We start from the raw sequence: 12,019 nt of genomic DNA, 5'->3' as shown, positions 1-12,019 counted from the left end.
TAAATGAGGTCAAAAAGTGGGGCCCTAATCCTACAGAACTAGTGTCCTTATAAGAATTGAAGAGACACCATAGACCTCCCCCCTCCCCCCCCCCCAATCTCTCTCTCTCCATGCTCACAAAGAATAAAGGCCATACAGGACACAGTGAGAAGGCACCGTCTACAAGTCAGGAAGAGCTCTCACTGGAAACCGATTCTGCCAGCACCTTGATCTCAGACTTCTAGCCTCCAGAACTGTGCAAAAATAAATTTCTGTCATTTAAGTCCCTATTTTGTAGCATTTTGTTATGGCAGCCTGAGCAGTCTAATACAATAGTATTCACTCTATATTACTGAGTTTTCAGTCCAACACACTTCTTTATCCCACCATATCTCTGTACCTATGCAAATCCATAACTGTGCTACTGAAAGCAAAGAGCAATGGCCTCAGACCTAGAAGGCATGTTTCAAAGTCCTTCCTCCCCCAATTTCTAGCTATATGTATACTATAACTATATATTGACAAAAGATGCTCAGCAGGTTCACAAAAGACCTGTAGAAGAGCCTGCCTCCCCTCTTGGCTCAGAACCTCTGTACCACTGGACTTTGCCTGTCTTTTACAGGAATTCAAAGCTGGAAGGAACAGAGGATATTTCTGATGCTCTTGTGAGGCAAGGGGATTGAGTTTGCTGGGGAGAAGTCAACAGGAGGAGGCCCATCATTGCTTCAGTGACCAGGACATCGCAACTCTGGGTGCTATAATGCCATGGGCTTGTAGCAAGGCTGTAGCCAACTGCCAAAATGTCCCCTTGTCTGTTGCTCACCCATCGTCTCCCTCAGAGTCTGGGCCAGAATCCTGGGGTTCTGTCCTTGATCAAAGAATCAGCTACTGGATTAATTTATATGTCTAAATTACAAAATTATATAAAACAAGAACAATTCTATGGATGTTAAACCATCAGAAGACCTGTGAAAGACAGAGTACTTTACCAGAGTGAATTTTATTTCAAGTGTATTTGTTTTTTCAATTTAACTCCTGTGAAGTAAAGGATAGGCTTCTTTAAGAGCTAGTCATGTTTCTACAGTAGCTTTCATTTACATTCAATCATTGAATAAATATCTACGCAGTGATTAATTTCTTCGAGACGAGGTAACATCATCCATCAAATAGGTTGAAAATATACAATAGATAGAAATTATATAAAATGAAAATCACAATATAAGGTTCTAACTGATAACCTAAAGGTGTATCTGAGCTGAAACGATTAGAAAGGGGTTTCTCAGGGTGGCCTGAGACATCCAGAGTGTCTTCTTGTTAATTAAAGTAATACCAAAAAATAATTTAATTTTCATAGATATACATTTTATCATTTGAGTTCTATCACCTGTTTAGAAGCTTGAGTCCATATCATAATTCTTAATTTACTTTTTGGATAAAAAAATATGGAGCTCCAGTGCTCCAGGTTTTTATAACCCATAAAAACTGGACCTGATTTAGATCCATCATCCAGTCTATTGCTTCTAGAGCTGTTCCTGGATGTTTTTCTCAAGAATCCACCTTAAACTGAGCTAGATTTACAAAGGACAACCTCAGTGCTGTATTTAATGCAAACACTGTCTTTTTTTCCTTTTAAGAAACGTGAATGTACGTTCATGAAGCAAATAGACAGGACTTAATGTTACACAGTTAAATTTTATCTGAAATTTCAATGAGTCACTTTACAAAATTTTGGCAAGTGGCTAAATTTGCAAGGTTCATTCATACATTAGGCTTGTGAGTCAATATTTCTGAAAACTTATTGACAATTTATTTTAACCCTTCCCTACCTCCTTTCATTCAAGTAATAACATCCAGCTATCTTCTTTTTAATTTTTCTAGAGACTTTTCTTAAGGTTTACAGAATATAAAAATATTTATTCCTTACCTCTGCTAAAAGGGGTTTGAAACAATTTTAACACTAAAAGCATTAAATCTTTAATATAAATAAAACACGTGAGGTCTATGGAAAACATATGTCTTGTGAATAGGACATGAAGGTAGATGAAGGCTAGTCACAGCAGAGGGAGGCCATGCAGTTCTATCATTTGTCTTGGCTGAGCTTAAATTTGTTCCAAGGCTTCTGGCAGCCAGGCACAAAAAGAAATGCTGTTGGCACCCACATTCTCATTATCAAAGATAGTAAACATACCAGAGACACAGATGGTGCAGGGTTGCTCCAGCATAGGTTCTAATAAAAAATTATAACAGGTTTTATAATTCAACTTAGAAAAACATTTTTTAGGAGCCAAGAAAATATAATCCAAAATCATGGTTCCTTTAAAACCAAGTATAACACCTAAGATGCACAAATGTGTGTTTGCATGCACACGTGTGTTTCCCCACCAAGGCACACAAAGCAGTATGAACAGGTCACAAGATTCACTTGCCACCCTGGGGCATGCACAATAATTCTTTTCTTTCTCACCTGCTCTAGAAGATGATTGAAATACAAATGAGTGATAAACAACTTAGACACCAAGATATAAGAGACTATAATTTTTTTGTTATCATTGTCTTAATAATTAGCCTTGCTTTATGCATAATGAGTGAATGACATTTCAATAAATTCCTCACTATATTGGGCTAAATTGAGGATATATAAGGACCAGCAGAGTCAAATCTTACTAAATTCTTAGCTATTTCATCTTCTGATAAAACATAGAGAAAAGAAGCGCCACAGAGTATCAGCATTATGATGTCTAGCCAATCTCTTCACTGGCATGACCTTCTGCTTGGAAACACTAGACTGGAAATTGTCCCACCTAGGGCCAGATTAGGAAACTATGTATAGAGGCTCTAAATAGGAAATTCAGAAAAGAGCCTCCCCTCTGAGTTTTGGCCATTGCAGAGTTGGAATAAACTCAGAAAACTACTGACTCATTTACTAGGGACAGGTCAGTAGAGAACTACAATCTGAGTTTTCTAGGGTCCTGGAACTAACAACAGACATTACAATAAGCTTTTAGGTAGCATCAGCAAAAAAAGATCAGAAATTGTCAGAGGTTTACTACCATAGCCTTACTACTTTATCATTAATAATATGGTTCTTTATGTTTTGGAACCAATAAGAACATGCAGCTGTATTCCAGCAAGTGATGAGAAAATATAGTGAGTATGAGATGTCCCAATGGAGTGTGGGAAGAAAACATTAGAAAATCTACATTTTAGTTTTTGATTTCAACATTGCAAAATAGATGAATAGGTGGTATTATAAAATATTTTGTATTCTTCTTTATTAAAAAATAACCCATGGTTGTCCTGATATAAAAACATATTAGAAGTTATATTTACATATTTTCTAAAACTCATCATTGCTTTTCTTCCATTTTGTTTGATAATATACTGAGTATGGCAGTAAAATAGTACTATGATAGTAATGATAACAACAGTATGAACTTGAAGATATACAACTATATCTGGTACCTAGGATTATTTCTATCCTTTTAAAATGAGCAAACTGAGAAAGAGATTTGTTAAATATCTCACTCAGAGTGACAGCTGGGAGATAACAGACCTGAAGTCTAGGCAGTTTAGATCCATAGCCGGTCCTCTGAACCACTAATGATATGAGTATATATAACTTATAATTAATAAATATACATACACTGGGTGACATGTGTTCAAAATTTATTGGTAAGCTTTATGATTAAAAATATTTGGAGACTACTTAGAAGACTGGAGTATTTTGTTTTTTAAGATTATTCATCTAATGAGATAATAAACTCATAAAAGATGTTCTCAAGTACTCAGTAGGGTGTACTCGGTAGTTAGTAAAAGATAATGATAGGATTAAATATTTCATGTAAGTTCAATGCCTCTATTAGTATACATGAAGAACATATGCCCTGCTCAGCAGCACTAACCTAGATGTTGTGAATAAAACTCTAGAGATACAACACAGACCACCACACTACCACCATCACTTCTGTGGTCCATTTTACCACAGAGGTAAGAAGGCAGAAAGTCAATATTTCCACCTGCTTCTACTTAGTCTCATAAAAGTATAAAATTGTAGCACCAAGATTATCTTTGGCCATCAGGCTCTTTGATGCAACACCTGCTCATTTCAGCATCATTAACTTGGGAGTTATACTGAGAGACCTGGAATTGAATGACTAATATATGTAGAAGAACCAAATTTAGATCTCAAATTACACAGAAATAGTTTAGCATAACATCTGGTTGTAACTGCTATTAAAAGTAAATTTTAATATATCAAAGTTAGAAAGTTCAATATGCTTTTCCATTGGGAAATGAGAGCAGACATATGTAATTTTCCTCAAATTTAAATTTTTATAAGTATCATATTGCCATCATGTGCATTTGCATATAGCACTTATAACTATTTAAAGAAAATATATTGTAGATCATTTCTTATTATGTGCTTGATATTGCTTTTTTTCTCCTCTCAAAAACACCTAGACTTTGGAGGAAACTGCCTCATACCCTTTCTCAGCCACACATTTTAGGAGAGGTTGCAACAATCACTTCCAGAAACAGGGATGTAATTTCTTAAAGCAATTACTCTATCTCAACTCTCTAGTCAAATGATTGTGGTTGGGTTTAGGCATATAATTAATTTCAGGCCAGAAACAAGGAGATGTTTACTAGTAACTCCTGGAATGAAAGCTGTCTCTCTTCTCCATCAGAGTGAATAAAAAGTTTATTTTTTCATTTTCTTGGTAGTATGGTATGAGGATGTTTAAGTCTACGCTCTAACAGGTATCATTTCTAGAATACAAGAGAGCAACAGGAGGTTAAAACTGTCCAATAGAAGAAAGCAGAACATAGAAAACAGCAAAATCAATTGATTACAAGATCTGGTGACTTTGAAAACTTCTCAATCAAACCATACTTGAAATCAAATGAACCTTGTAATTTCAGTTTATGTGAATAAATAAAATTCACTTTTCATTAGTTAAATTTTTGTGAGCTGTTTATATTTTTTGTAATTTAAAAATAAAAGATTCGCCTGGCCGGGCATGGCTCAGCAGTTGAGCATCGACCTAGGATCCAGGTGATCAGGGTTCGATTCCCGGTCAGGGCACATGCCCGGTTGTGGGTTCGGCCCCTAGTCAGGGATGTGCAGGAGGCAGCTGATCAGTGATTCTCTCATCATTGATGTTTCTATCTCTCTCTCTCCCTCTCCTTTCCTCTCTCTGAAATCAATAAAGATATATTTTTAAAAAAATAAAAATAAAAGATTCAATCAATAATATTGTGAGGTTTACATGGTGACAGATGTTTACTGGAGTTAATGGGGTGATCACATTGTGATGTGTAGAACTGTCAAATCACTGTTTTACACCTGAAATTAATATAATCAATATGTTTGTGTAGCAACTATATTTAAATTTAAATTTTTTCTTAAATATTGTGTTTCAAATTAAAAAAATAAAAGATTCAAAACTTCTGCTTGTAGACATAACACTGTAATGGATATCAGACAAGTTCCTGTCCCATAAATAACTATGAGCTAATCATGCCAGGCTGTGAAGCCTGACATCTGGGAAACTCCCTCGGTGAGACCCATGACTACATCAGCTTTCATCCAGAGGAAATTTCTTGACTGAGGTGCAAAGGGCTGTGTTCCAAGCAGATCAGCGAAGTTGCTCTGAGCTGTGGAGGCAGAGATGCGAGTCTGGGTCAGAATGACTGCCGGAGTATACAGAGCAGGGCAGCAGAGAAGAGGGAGGTGAGGAGGGGAGGGCTTCCAGAATCAGTTTGGGGGGTGCTCTTGCAAGTCCGTGGGAGTATCAGGCTGCATATAAACAAGACAAGATGCTACACAAGCCCAGTCACAGGGCAAATGTTTTATGGCTGAGAGCGGAACAAGAACAGTTGAGGTTGAGCTCTGCAGAAAGATGTTGGCATTCTATAGACATTCATAAGCCTTATTAACATCGCAGGAATGTTTAGATTAATAGCTGTGCACTAAAGGAGTGGTTGTCAAACTATAGTCCCAAGTCAAATCTGGCCAACTACCTATTTTTTTTAAAGAAAATTTTATTGGAACACAGCTACCTTTATTTTATGTATGTATGTATGTATGTATGTATTGTCCAGTTACTTTTGTGCAACCTTGGTGGATTTGAATAGCTGCCATAGAGACCACATAGTTTGAAAAGACTAAAATATTTACTATGTGATCATTTATTAATATGAAGTCTACTTTAGGCCTTTTTTAACAAAGTCTAGATCAAAACCTAGGCAAGCTTTCAGATGAGAAGATGAGATCTTTTGGCCCAAGTGAACTGCAGAATGTCTCACTGGCCTTCCATAGTTCATGGAATGAGGCATATTCTCACACACCTGAGAGTCTTCAGCTGTACCTGTTCTTTGTGCCTAGAATCAGGAAAAATTCCCTGTTCCCCTTGGTCTACTCCTACTCACCTTTTAGATTCCAGTTGAAATGCCAATTCTCATAGAGATTCGTTTCTGAACTGCAAATAGAACGTCAGCATTCTTGTTGTATTTTCTTGTGAAATACTGTATTTTTTCTATTACTTTCACCAGTTGTGGTATTCAAAAGGGAAAGTAATTGGTATGGTACGGGCATGAACCAATGAAGTCTGTCTCTGCCCTGAAAGCTGGAGCAGGGTCCTGGGGAGTTCCTTGCTTGGCAGGTGCCAGGCAGTCAAGCAGTTTCTAAGCAGCAGCACTGTGGCAGTTGCTAAGCAGGTTTGCCACACTCCTAAAAATTCAGCCAGGAAAGAGACATGAGTCCAAGTCAATTTGGACAGTTTATTACGCACACTGAAGGCATAAGGAAGACCAGCTTGGCGCTGGCAGTCCATGGCTCTGGTATCACCAGATGACATCAAGCCAGGGGCGACATAAGACGGACAACACAAGGGGTGGGTCTCTCTGCCATTGTGAATCCAACTCTAACTAGAGTAAAAAGGTCTTATAGCCTATAGCTGTACCCAAAGTAGGGGGAGAGGTGTGATATGGAAAGTACCACGCCTCATGGGCATTAGGAAGGCAGATAGGAAACTGCTTCATGGAGCCTCCATGAGGGAGGGAGGTAGACGAGAAATAGTCTTGTAACAACAGCTTCTGATAAGACCACATACCCATCTGTGATCCAGGGAGGATCACAGGGCCTTCTGCCAAGACTTGAGTTTGGCCACTGGTTAGCCTTCTCTACGCGCCCCACGTGGAGATGCACAAGCTTATCAGGGTGTGACGGCAGAGCCACTGTGCTGGGACAGAATGTTAACCATTTATTGCTGGGTGGCAGCTGAGACAAGGAGAGACGAAGGGTTACAGGAAAAGGGCCAGGAGGAAGAAGGAAATGGTCACTGGCCAGTTAATATAGAAGTGCTTTCATATTTGAACAATTTCCATGCCCATATTAATGCATACTGCTTAAATCCAATCCCTACTGATTATAATTGCAATCTATCCATTTACCTAGTTGATTTTTAACGTCTCATTCCCTCACAGACACAGGCTCATTCGCAATATGGATTGCTTCCATCTCGCTAACCATTGAATAGATAATTGCTAGGCTAGTGCCAGGTACCTAGTGGATGAATAATAAATATTGGGTGAATAAATGAGGACGTTTGATACTGATGCCACGTGCTGTATACTAAGAAAACAGGCCTCTTATCTTTCTGCAGAGAACTTAACTGTTTTTTCCTCATTTGGACCCGAAAAGCCGTTGCTTGCAAGAACCCTCTATCTAGTTAAAAATTGAGGATTCTCAGTCCTCATTTTAACAGTCCAGATAATGCTCCTGTAGGAGTCTTTTCAGCCTGTCATGTAAATCTCTTTCTCTGGCAGGTAACTGACGTGACAGGCAGTGGCTGTGCTTCCTTCCAGCAGCCACAAGGATTGACGGCTTATTAACATTGCTGACAAGAGTGCTGAGGGATGGTGGATACAGCCCAGCACACAATTTTGTAGATGTCAGAATCAAGTCAGTGGTAAATATTTTGAATAGGTACTTTTTTTTTCTTTTTATGTGAATCTGCTTGAATGTCACGATCCCCTCTATTTGTGCAAATCTTCCTGCCATTTGAATGCTGGATGAAGCCACTTGTTTAATTTTGTCACTGCCAAAACACAGCAGCTGCTCTGGATGCTTTTCCCGAAAATCCTTCAAAAATTTTCTATTCCACTAAGTGAATGTTGTTGAAAACAGCAGGTATGGAAACATTTACATTCCACCTTGTCAAATTGCCTACTACTCCAAATGTATATATTTTCCCCTATTAAACTCATTTGAATGCATTTTAGTAGCAATTTTTAATATATTCCCATAGCCTAGTTCCCAAGAGACTTACTTTGTTGTTTTCACTTGAATTTGAAAGTAGAACCAAAAGACACAGAATTTGGCAATGACATGGGTAAGGAAAACTTGAGGGGAAATTTGAAGTCCTAGAAACATGAGTTTTACCCTCAGAGATGGGACAGAGAGCTCTGCCACTTATGTCAATATCTCATTTGTCATGAAATTGTACATAACGTGAGTTACCTTTTTTAAGCACCTCCTATTTTTTAACACACATTAAGTAGTGCCCAGTGTATACAAATCAAGTTCTAAACAACTTACACACGGGCTGAATAGTCTAACAGCTGGTCAAAGTAAGTATTCTTTTCTGTAATTTTCTAGATGTACAAACAGTAGTTTGTGGAGGTCCAGAAAACTATATAGACAGAAGTAGAACAAATACACTCAAACTCATGCCTTGACTCCAATGCCCATCCTTAGCTCTCCCAGATTTCTCACTCTTAATTCTTGGCTCCAGGGTGACCCGCTTAAAGAATCCATTCTAGACTCTCGATACTGCAAACATTCTCACTCCCACCTAGCATCTTCAATCCTCTATTCCTCTCCACTGTTTCTCTTTTCCTATAGCACTTAACTTTCTAATATAGTACATATATACTTTTTCTTTTGGTTAAATATTGCCTATCACACCTTAGTAGAACAAACACATCCTTACTCATGTTCAACAAACAGCATAAACCCCATATGTTCAAGGAGGGAGGTAGCTGCAACATCAGTACATTCAAAATATTTCACAGATGTAGCTGCTTGAATTAAGGCAGTACAACCATCGATGCCAGTGAAGTCAAGAGCAAAACAATATATTTTAGAACTGCCTCACCACTCTGTTTGTCAACAGGAAAGAAATAGGTTCTCTCCCCGCTCTCTCTGTCTCTTTCTGTTTCTCTGCCTCTCTCTCTCTCTGTGTGCATGATTTCAAGAGAAAGCTTTCTCTTCACTACCCAAAATAATTGCACTATTTTTCAACCAGTTTGGACCTTAAAGGTAAAAATACCATTTTAATACCTTCAGAGAAACCCCCAAGTTATCCATATATATGTGTGTATACATATATGTATACCTACACTAAATATATATCCATATACATACATGAAACTGCAGTGCTTCTTAAAATGCGAGCTAATCGGATTGACCAGCTGAGCCCCTTCGTCCATTCTTCGACTGGGATTACTCTGCAACTTTAGTCAATTTGCCAGGTTCCTGCATAATCCTTGATATCCCCTTGCTCTTCTCTTACCACACACAGTTCAGGTTTAAATTGTGGACATACTTTTTCTCCATTTACACTTTAGCAATTCAGTCCAAGTTACTACCATTTCTATCTGTACCGCTGCAATAACCTCACATGTAGAAATCAGTTAAATTACCAGAAGGAAACTGCTATCCTGATACAGACCTGCAGGCTAGGTTGGCCCTTAGCTGGCACCTGGGAAACTGGATTTGGGGGAGGTTCCAGCATTCACTGACAAGAGGAGCTCAGTGTTACTGAACTCTCTGAGCAAGCTATGTGGGTTATGCTGAAACCCTGCTTTCTTTCTGGAAGTTTGGAATCATGGTATATGCTAGGCAGAGGGTGCCTACCTGTCTAGTACCCAATAAAAACCCTGGACTCCTAGGCTCAGGCAAACTTTTCTAATAGAAAACATTGCATACATATTGTCAGAATTTGTTGGGAAAGAAATTAAGCATGTCTGTGTGAATTCACTGACAAGGACTCTTGGAATCTAGAGTTCTATATCCTCTGTTCTTTGCTCCATGCCCTTTTCCCCTTTGCTGATTTTGCTTTGTATCTTTTCACTGTAATAAAATCATAGCCATGAGTATGACTAAATGCTGAGTCCCATGAGTCTTCCTAGCAAATCATGCAATCCTGGGATGGTCTTGGGGACCCCTAACACACCTCCTAGCTAGTATTCATTCCTTCCTCTGAATTGCCCTCCCTCCAAAAGCAAAACATGGCTATGTGATTATGCCCTCTTTAAATATTTTGATTAAAACATTTCTGTACCTTCCATTACTATAGGGATAAAGTTGACAAACTTTTTTTTTTTTTTTATAAGGGGCTGTATAGTTCTGTGGGACATATGGTGTGTATCACAACTACTTAACTCTGACCCTGTAACACAAGGGTAGGCATAAACAATATATAAACAAGTGAGAATGGCTGTATTCCAATACTAGGGTTTTGTTGGGTTTCTTTTTCTTTTTTTGGAACACTGAAATTGAATTTCAAACGATGTTCACACATCCTAAAATACTCTTCTTCTTTAGATTTAAAAAAATCATTAAAAAATTCAAAATCCATTTCTAGCCTGCAGGTCCTAAAAAAGTAGGTCAGGCAACAGGTGGGAATTGGCTTTGGTTTGCTTACCACTCTTCTAAAATAAAATCTAAAATCCTGAACACACCCTTCTGGCCCCATATAATCTGAATAGTACCTATCCTGCTAACTCTGTCTCTCCTGTGTAGTGGGTCTTCCAACCACAAGAGGGGTTTAGATCCTGAATCTCTGTGCTCACTGTCCATTGGGTGCTTGATATGCATAACCCTCTGCTTTCAACTCTTCCCCACTGATCCTCTCTGCCTCCTTAAACAACATTTAAAAAAAATTTTGTCTCAGTTGTCCCTTCCTCATTACATTTCTAAGCATATCAGTTGATATTAACTCTCTGAATATTATGTACAGATTCATCTCAGTACTTTTCCTTTTTAAAATTCATTTGTTTAACTATTTGCTCAATACCTATTTTATCTACTAGGTCATTTGCGACATGAGGGCAGGTATAGCCTATGTTACCTTATGACTTTGTATCCCCAATACCTTGTACAATATTTGGCACATGATTTACTCTCAGTATGCCTGTGTTGAATTAACTCATGTTTTTACTATGTGTCTAGTGCTGGCCTAGAGACTAGAGGCACAAAGAGAATAAAAATGTAATTGAGGAATTTATAGGCACTGTTGAGGTGAAACAAATATACAGTAAAAATGTAGTATAGTCAGAACTAAAGTGGAGAGAAACGTTGGGTGTTCACAAAGCATAGAAGAATGTTGTTAGACTTGAATAAAGAGAGAGGACACAGTGCTAATGAGTATGGACCCTAATTGCATTTTGAGGGCTAAGTGAGAGCTGATGAGATAGATGCCTAGGGAAGAACCTGAGGAAATTAGAGCTAGAGGAGACTAGAGTCATAAAGAGACACTTTCAATATAATGTAGGAAGAGAGGATGGCCCCATACCTCAATGTAGGACATCAGGAAAGGTTTCTGGATCTAGGAGGAGACAACACCTGAGCTCTAGTTTTAAAATTGAGTAAAAACTGGACAAGGTTTCCAGAATGGCAGTGTGAGGAGCTCAACGACATTTTCTTCAGTAAACCAATCATTTATCTGGGTAAAACTACTTTTTAGAAAGCCATTAGAAGTCACTGGAAATTGTCCTAAGGGCATACAGAATATGAATAAATATTCATTAGAGAAATCTACTAAATCTTGTTAAGAATAGTAACCACTCCCTCTTAATCCTACCCAGCTCTGTGTGGTGGAAACTCTACTGAGGGTTCCACTTGAGGAGAGTGAAGCCGAGAAGAGAGGGTCCCCTCCCCACTAAGCTCCCAGTCTATGGCTAAGGTTTCATGCAGCCATGGGCAGGCAAAGTGTTTCTTATTTCACCCAGGACTGTCTGGTGAAAGTTCTAT

The 12,019-nt window shown here is 38.3% G+C and overlaps 1 protein-coding gene across 1 annotated transcript in view; it reads right to left on the bottom strand.

Moving 5' to 3' along the window:
* Positions 1–12,019, bottom strand: part of LUZP2 (leucine zipper protein 2) — a 105,224-nt gene that overhangs the window by 20,959 nt on the left and 72,246 nt on the right. The gene's annotated exons all lie outside the window — the stretch shown is intronic.

The sequence above is a fragment of the Miniopterus natalensis genome, chromosome 11, assembly GCF_054644295.1.
Source record: "Miniopterus natalensis isolate mMinNat1 chromosome 11, mMinNat1.hap1, whole genome shotgun sequence".
Taxonomy (NCBI): domain Eukaryota; kingdom Metazoa; phylum Chordata; class Mammalia; order Chiroptera; family Miniopteridae; genus Miniopterus; species Miniopterus natalensis.
Note: the sequence above shows the minus strand (reverse complement) of the source record. Positions and strands in the feature narration are given on the sequence as shown.